General features: G+C 45.0%; 1 non-coding gene across 1 annotated transcript; it reads left to right on the forward strand.

The window, feature by feature from the left end:
* Positions 1–6,391: 6,391 nt before the first annotated feature.
* On the forward strand, positions 6,392–6,582 carry LOC120095478 (U2 spliceosomal RNA). The gene has a single exon (XR_005490941.1). It is a non-coding gene; the product is annotated as a U2 spliceosomal RNA (small nuclear RNA).
* The last annotated feature ends 1,724 nt before the right edge of the window (positions 6,583–8,306 follow it).

Here is an 8,306-nt window from a genome sequence, read left to right on the forward strand (position 1 = left end):
AGCTTGTTTTTCCTCAGGATGACCTCCTCAGGATGACCTCCTCCAGGCACCGCAGTCAGAATGTAACTTTGTGTTCTTTGTCTTTATAAACCCCTGCCGGCTGTGGGTGGAGTCACATTTCGGAGACCTGGCACCAATATACGAATAAAAACCTCTCTGTTGGGCTGGAGAGATGGCTCAGTGGTTAAGAGCACTGACTGCTCTTCCAGAGGTCCTGAGTTCGATTCCCAGTAACCCACATGGTGGCTCACAACCATCTGTAATGGGATCTGATGCCCTCTTGTGGTGTGTCTGAAGACGGCTACAGTGTACTCACAGACATAAAATAAAATCTTAAAAAAAAAAAAAAAAACCTCTCTGTTAAATTTTACTCATGGTCAGACTGGTGAATCTCTGAACTAGACCCATAACAGCCAAAGCTGGTCTCAAATTCATTCTTTCTTTCCGTTTTAGAAATAGAAACAAAGGTGGTTATTATAAGGGTAAAAGCTCTGGAGACTAGGGAAAGAGCCTGGCTTCAAGCTCACCAGATCTAGGCTGCCTCCTCTGGAAGGTTTGCAGGACCACTCTGATTGGGTCTCACCCACTAGACGTCCCTGGTCCCCACGAGACCCCTCTATCGCCTGCTGACACACTCTCCACTAGAAATGGTTGATTTTACTGGCTTGCTCCCGATGGCTTGTTCAGACTGCTTTCTTTTTTTTTTTTTTTCCCCCTCCGGAGCTGGGGACCGAACCCAGGACCTTGCGCAAAGTGCTCTACCACTGAGTTAAATCCCCAACCCCTGAGATAGCTTTTTCTTTAAAGACTTTTATTTCATGTTGCTACACTGTAGCTGTTTTGAGACCCACCAGAAGAGAACTTCAGATCCCATTACAGATGGTTGTGAGCCACCATGTGGTTGCTGGGAATTGAACTCAGGTTCTTTGGAAGAGCAGTCAGTGCTCTTAACCACTGAGCCATCTCTCCAGCCCAAGAGAGGGCTTTTCCTTTGGGTAGCCCTGGCTGTCTTGGAATAAGCTCTGTAGACCAGTCTGGCCTTAAACTCAAGAGACATCCTCTTGCTTCTTCTTCCTGAATGTTGAAACGAAAGGCATGTGCCATCAGGGCCCTACCTAAATCATGGTAATTTTAAAATGCATTGATGAGTATAGCAGAGAGGCAGATAGATTGAGATAGGAGGTTCTGTTTAATGGGCCAAGATACATCTGCTGACAATTTTAGCTCTTGGGTTGATGGAAGCTTGTGTTCTTCTAAGACGTTTTTATTTATTCTCGCGCTCAAAGTGTTAGTTCAGATACCGCGTGAGGCACAAGATGGCTGCCTCCAGAAGGCTAAAACTCGCCCAAGATAAAGTCATTACCCTCTGAACCTACAAAATTCCCACCTCTCCACAGTACTGAAATATTCAGTGTTTATAAGACTGTAGACAGACTCCATCCGGCGGTTATGTTCACAGCCAGACACAGCTTCTTTTTGGGAATTTTCATTCACAAGATCCCATCTTGGACTTTTCACAAAACAGGTAAATGCTTTATAACTTCTCTAAAAGTTTAAATTAAGGCTGGGGAGATGGCTCACTGGTTAAGAGCACTGTCTGCCTTTCCAGAGAACACTGGTTCAATTCCCAACATCCACATGGCAGCTCACAACTGTCTGTAACTCCAGTTCTAGGGGACCTGACACCCTCATACACAAACACACACACACACACACACACACACACACACACACACACCAGTGCACCTAAGAATTTTCTTTTAATTAAAAAAAAAAGTTTAGGGGCTGGGGATTTAGCTCAGTGGTAGAGCGCTTACCTAGGAAGCGCAAGGCCCTGGGTTCGGTCCCCAGCTCCGAAAAAAACCAAAAAAAAAAAAAAAAAAAAAGTTTAGGGGCTGGAGAGATGGCTCAGCGGATAAGAGCACCCGACTACTCTTCCAGAGGTCCTGAGTTCAATTCCCAGCAACCACATGGTGGCTTGCAACCATCTGTAAAGAGATCCAATGCCCTCTTCTGGTGTGTCTGAAGACAGCTACAGTGTACTTATATATAATAAATGAATAAATCTTTTTAAAAAACCTTTTAAAAAAGTTTATAGTTACCGTGCTTAAAGAGAATCATAAAGCAAAATTGGACTTCCAAAGGTTAAAGACTGTTAAGGGTTGGTTTTGTGCTGGGTAGGGATGAGACACACCTTTAGTCCCAGCACTCAAGAGACAGAGGCAGGTGGACCTCTGAGTTTGAGGCTAGCCTGGTCTACAGAGCAACTTTCAGGACAGCCAGGGCTGCACAAAGAAGCCCCGTCTTAAACAAAACTAAAAAAGACCACCAGGATACCTGTGAAACATGCTTGCAAAACAGACTGCATGTAACTTTGTTCTTTGCCTTTATAAACCCATGTGGCTCTGTGCTATATTTGGGAATCTGGAGTCCCTGGTGTAGTCCTGCTGCCAGTTTCTGAGTAAAAGTCTCTTCTTTATTAAAATATACTCATGGTCAGACTGGTGAATCTCTGAACTACAAAAGACCCAAAAAAGACTGAACTGAATATCCCAGTTTCATATTCAGTCCCACCCCTATCCCCCAGTCCTGTAAACCTGAACTCCAGCTCAATATGTCCTGAAAACTTACTGTGCTGCCCAGACTGGCCCTAAAATTCACAATTTTTCTGCCTCCATCTCCCAAGTGCTGGGATTGCACAAGTACTCTGCTGTTCAGAACAGTTCCTTTCCAGATTAAAACTTGAATCTTGCAGGAAACTCCTTAAGCAGGAAGGTAAACAACTCAAAATAGCTTCAGGAAGTTCCTGAAACTAATCAGCTTCACTAGGCTCCTCCCTGATAGAGTAAACAAAAGCTGAGCTACAAAGAAAACTCTTAGAAAACTAGGAAGACTCTCAAACCAGAAGAGCTGCTTAGAGGAGATTTATTCCAACTGAGGCATCTGAAAAGGACTCTCTCTAACCTGTTGAGCTGCCTGCAGGCTGTGCAGTGTGCTCCAGGTTCTCAGCTTTGTGAGCTGTCACCTATGCTGGGGTGGTCCTTGAAAATGAGGCTATCTTTGAGTCATTTCTTCTCCTGTAAGTAACCCCAGTAAAACTCATGGTTTACTAGGCTGATCTTTGGCAGTGTCTGTAGTTTGGTCTGTTGTGAGTTCCCTACCTGGCATGAGAGGACCTGTGTGTTGCTTTTCCTCAGGATAAGCTTTGTCCCGGAGCAACCACCACATCTAGCTCTCCCTAATACCCTGGTTCTCAACCTATGGGTTGTGACCTCTTACAGTAGAGTTACCTTTTCCCAGGGGTTACCTAGACCATCCTGCTTATTATCAGGGTCCTAGCAGAGTTGTTTACGTTATGATTCATAACAGTAGCAAAATTTCAATTGTAAAGTAGCAACAAAAATAACTTCATGGTTGGGGATGAGTACAACACGAAGAGCTGTATTAAAGAGTCGCAGCATTAGGGAAGTTGGGGACCACCACTACCCTAATATGTAATTAAGCCTTTCTGCACGTTTGGGCTCATTTCCTGTTTAACATAAATTCTGTCTCTAATTTCCCCACGGTCCCTTTTGTCATCTCTGTCCCAGCTCATGTTCTACTGTTATGTCTTACATAGGTGTTTATTTGTGTATCTATGTGAAGTATTTGTGGGAATGGCTACATTCTCCTAGTGTAACTTCTGTTGCAAACAGCTAAGTTATTATGGCTGAAAGCAGTTGCACTGTAGATACAAAGAATTTTCTTCATCCGTTCCTGGTTTGGAACACTGAGGATAGATCCATAACCTAGCTGTTGTGCATGGGCCGCGAGAAACACTAATGTTGGGCAGGAGAAATGGCTCAGCAGGAAAGGGTACTGACTCCTCTTCCAGAGGTCCTGAGTTCAATTCCCAGCAACCACATGGTGGCTCACAACCATCTGTAATGGGATCTGATGCCCTCTTCTGGTGTGTCTGAAGACAGCTACAGTGCACTTATGTATAATGAGTAAATCTTTTTTTTCCTAAAATTTATTTATTTTATGTACAGTATGTATGTCAGTGTCTCTGAAGTGTTGACCTGGAGTCCTTTGGGTAAATACCAGTATAGCTGGTCTATGTGGAAGAGCTATTATTAGCTTGAATAAACCTCAGTACTGATTCCATGGTGGCTAGAACTGGTTTGTATTCCAGCTTCACTGTATAAGAACCACCTTCTGGGGGCTGGGGATTTAGCTCAGTGGTAGAGCGCTTACCTAGGAAGCGCAAGGCCCTGGGTTCGATCCCCAGCTCCGAAAAAAAAAAAAAGAACCAAAAAAAAAAAAAAAAAAAAAGAACCACCTTCTGTCTGTCTTCTCGCCAGCATGTGCTGGTTTGTAAGTTTTTTATTTCATCTTTTTATTTTGACTCTGTGTGAATACCTGGATAGGCCAGAACTCGCTATGGAGACCTGCTGGCCTACATCTCCGAGATCTACCTGTCTCTGCCTCCTGTGTGGTTTGAGCCAGTTTGCCCAGCTAGGTCCTATTTTAAAAAAGAAGCTTTGTTTATTATGACTGTGTATGTATGTGCATGGTGGCTGAAGGTGAGCGCTCTTATGTGGAGAATGAAGGCCAAGGGAAAGTCGGTGGGATACGTTAATTCCCTTTACACGGGAAAGTGAACATCTGTTCCAGCTGGAAACCCAAAGCCTGTCTTATAGGGTGTGCCTTTTCCTTTATGGTAGCAATAGCGTTTTACTGCAGAACACAGGCAGGCCTAGACCCCCAGACGGTTGAGTGTAGTTAACAGGTGTGTGCTATTATGCTCAGCCTTAAGTGTTTGTTTGTTTGGGTTTTTAAACTTTATTTTATTTATATAAGTACACTATAGCTGTCTTCAGACAGACCAGAAGATGGATGGCATCAGATCCCATTACAGATGGTTGTGTGCCACCATGTGGTTGCTGGGAGTTGGACTCAGGACCTCTGGAGAAGCAGTCAGTGCTGTTAACCACTGAGGCATCTCTCCAGCCCAGGTCTGTGGTTTTTGTTTGTTTTTTGAGGTAGTCTCATGAGGTAGCCCTAGGCTGGCCTAGAGCTAAGAATACAAGTATGTGGATTACTCTGGCTTTGAGCTACTTATAAGTTTCACCTGCCTCTGCCTCCTTTTTTTTTTTTTTTTTTCTTTTCTTTTTTTCGGAGCTGGGGACTGAACCCAGGGCCTTGAGCTTGCTAGGCAAGCACTCTACCGCTGAGCTAAATCTCCAACCCCAGCCCCATTTTTTCTTTTCTTTTCTTTTCTATTTTTCTTTCTTTCTTTTTTTTTTTTTTTCTTTCTATTTTTCGGAGCTGGGGACCGAACACAGGGCCTTGCCCTTGCTAGGCAAGCGCTCTACCACTGAGCTAAATCCCCAACCCCAGCCCCATTTTTTTAAATCTTTACTTTATTTCGATTTATTGTTTTGTTTTGTTTTCGTAACAGAGTTTTCCCATGTATCCTTGGCTGTTCAGAAACTCGCTCTGGGGGTTGGGGATTTAGCTCAGTGGTAGAGCGCTTGCCTAGCAAGCGCAAGGCCCTGGGTTTGGTCCCCAGCTCCGAAAAATAGAAAAAAAAAATAGAAAAAAGAAAAAAAAGAAAAAAGAAACTCGCTCTGTTGACTAGATTGGACTGGAACTCAAGAGTTCCTCCTCCAGCAGGTGTGCCTGCTTTTGCCTCCCCCGTGGTGCGATTGAAGAGATGCCCCACTAAGGCCCGGTTTACTGGCTTTTGGGTCAGGCTGAGGCAGGAGGATCACCGGCAATCGCACGTCAGTCAGTCTGGGCTTCCTGGGCGAGCGACTCCCAGGTGAAAACCGGAGGGACGAGGAAAAGAAAGAACGAAGGAGAAGGTCCGGGGGAGGACAAAAATCCCAGAGCATTTAACAGTTCTAGCAAAGGAGCTGCAATTCCAGAGGGCCCATCTCCCAAGGCTCGGTCCGCCTCTTCCCCGGGGCCTCGCCTCCTTCCTGGATCTCATCTCAGGAGAGACGCGAGGCCACTAGATGAAAGAGGGTGGCGGTGGTGTGTGGCGGGTGTTGTCAGTTCTGTGTCTGAAAGACTGTGAAGAAGAACGGAGCGGAACCGCGGGCCTCGGTCGGTCCAGCGTGGCTCTGGCGGGGCGGAGCAGCAGAGAGTCGGAGGGCGCGCTGGGCGGGGCATGCAGATGAGGACACGGCCAGGGCTCCGCGGAACTCTGGGAACGAAAAGCGCAACAAAACCTTCTCGGGCCCCTGGATGCCTCAGGCTTTCCCCGGTGTACAAATAGTCAGTGGGGAGGGGAGGAGAGGAGGCTCGGTGTCGGGCGCGTGTCTGCGGGCGCGCGAACGTCGGTGACCGTGAGTAAAAGGTGTGCGCGCTGGTGAGTGTCGCGGGCGCGTGTGGCCGATCAGGTATCGCTTCTCGGCCTTTTGGCTAAGATCAAGTGTAGTATCTGTTCTTATCAGTTTAATATCTGATACGTCCTCTATCCGAGGACAATATATTAAATGGATTTTTGGAACTAGGAGTTGGAATAGGAGCTTGCTCCGTCCACTCCACGCATCGACCTGGTATTGCAGTACCTCCAGGAACGGTGCACCCCCTCGGGGGACTTACACTGCTTGTCTGAAGAATAGACCTTCTTGAGTGATTTACTTCTCTTGTCGTCTTTGCTCTCTTTAACTTCTCTACTTCAAGCAGCTCTGCTACACCTGTGATTCCGGGTTCTTCTATACAGCTCTTTTGGGGCTTTTCTTCTTCTAAGCTTCAGATATGTACTTTTAAGTTGTTATGTAAGTTAGGACTTTGACCTTCACACGGTCCACTCTGGTCAGCAGAAAATAGGCAATAAAAACCATGTAGCCTGACACTTTAATCCTAGAGGGAGGCAGAGTCACCCAGAAACCCAACTTGGAAAACCAAAACCAAAGGGAAACATCAGGCAGATTCGAACACGCCCTAAAACCAGGCCTTCAGAGGTAGAGGCTTCTAGGGCCAGCCAGAGCTATATAATGAGACCGTCTAAATTTCCAAACTGGCTGAAGCTTCTGAGATTTGTTTAGGCATCTGATAGACTTTTTGTTCTGAATGAATGAAAAAAATAAGATGAAAGAAGAGAAAAACCAGATCATTCTTCAAACATTGTTTGTCTTCTTATCGTGCCACAAGTCCTCCTCTGATCCCCTGACCTGCTCCTGCTGGAGCTGGTTTCCAGCAGTAGTAAGACAGACTCTTAACCAACTAAAACCAAAACCTTACCATCAAGAAATTGACTTTATTCTAGTATTCTAGAGACTGGAGTCTGCCAGCACTCATATTGCAAATTTATTCTCAGGTGTGTAATACATACAAACTACACACACACACACACACACACACACACACACACACACACAGAGAGAGAGAGAGAGAGAGAGAGAGAGAGAGAGAGAGAGAGAGAGAGAGAGAGATTTTAAAATTCAGGAAATAGAAGAAATAGGTCTTTCAACATAATAAGGGCTCCATGACAATTCTACAGTCTGTCAAAACTTAAGAACTCAAAACAGTTTCAACAGCCCGGCAGAATAAAAACTTAACAATAGCTGGGCGGTGGTGACACTTTTAAGTCCAGCAACGGAGGCAGAGACAGGCAGGACTCTCTGATTTGTGGGCAGGCCTGGTCTATGGAGTGAGGAGTTACAAGACATCCAGAACTAAACAGAAAAACCCTGTCTCGAAACAAAAAAAGCCAAACAGGACACACAAAAACAAAACAGGCGCGATCCCATCTACATAAGCCAAAACAGAACAAAAATGCTCTTAGAATTAAAATGCCTTTGAAAGAAGAAAATTTAAGCCTTTAACCTTTACCTGCTCTAGGAAAGCAGACAGATCTCTGAGTTCCAAGCCAGGCTGGTTTACGTAGTTCATTCTAGAACAGCCAGAGACACATAGCCCCTGACTCATAAAACAAAACAAAAACTCATTAAAGAAATTGAGGAAGACACTAGAAGATAGAAATTTTCTGACTGCCTGTCACCTAGCTCAAAAGAATAACGTTGAGAAAACGACCATCTTACCCAGAGCAATTTACAGATTCAATGCAATCCCAATGGAAATTCTAGTGACTCTCCTCACAGATACGATAGGAGGGTGAAATTTAAGTCTGTCTTAAAAGATCCAGGAAAGAAAAGCAATCCTGATCAGAAAGAATATTGCTAAAGTTACAGTCATACATGATTTCAACTTACAGGCAGTTTTTTCAGTTTTTTTTTTGTTTGTTTGTTTGTTTTGTTTTTTTCGGAGCTGGGGACCGAACCCAGGGCCTTGCGATTGCTAGGCAAGCGCTC

Source organism: Rattus norvegicus, chromosome 10, assembly GCF_036323735.1.
Source record: "Rattus norvegicus strain BN/NHsdMcwi chromosome 10, GRCr8, whole genome shotgun sequence".
NCBI lineage: Eukaryota > Metazoa > Chordata > Mammalia > Rodentia > Muridae > Rattus > Rattus norvegicus.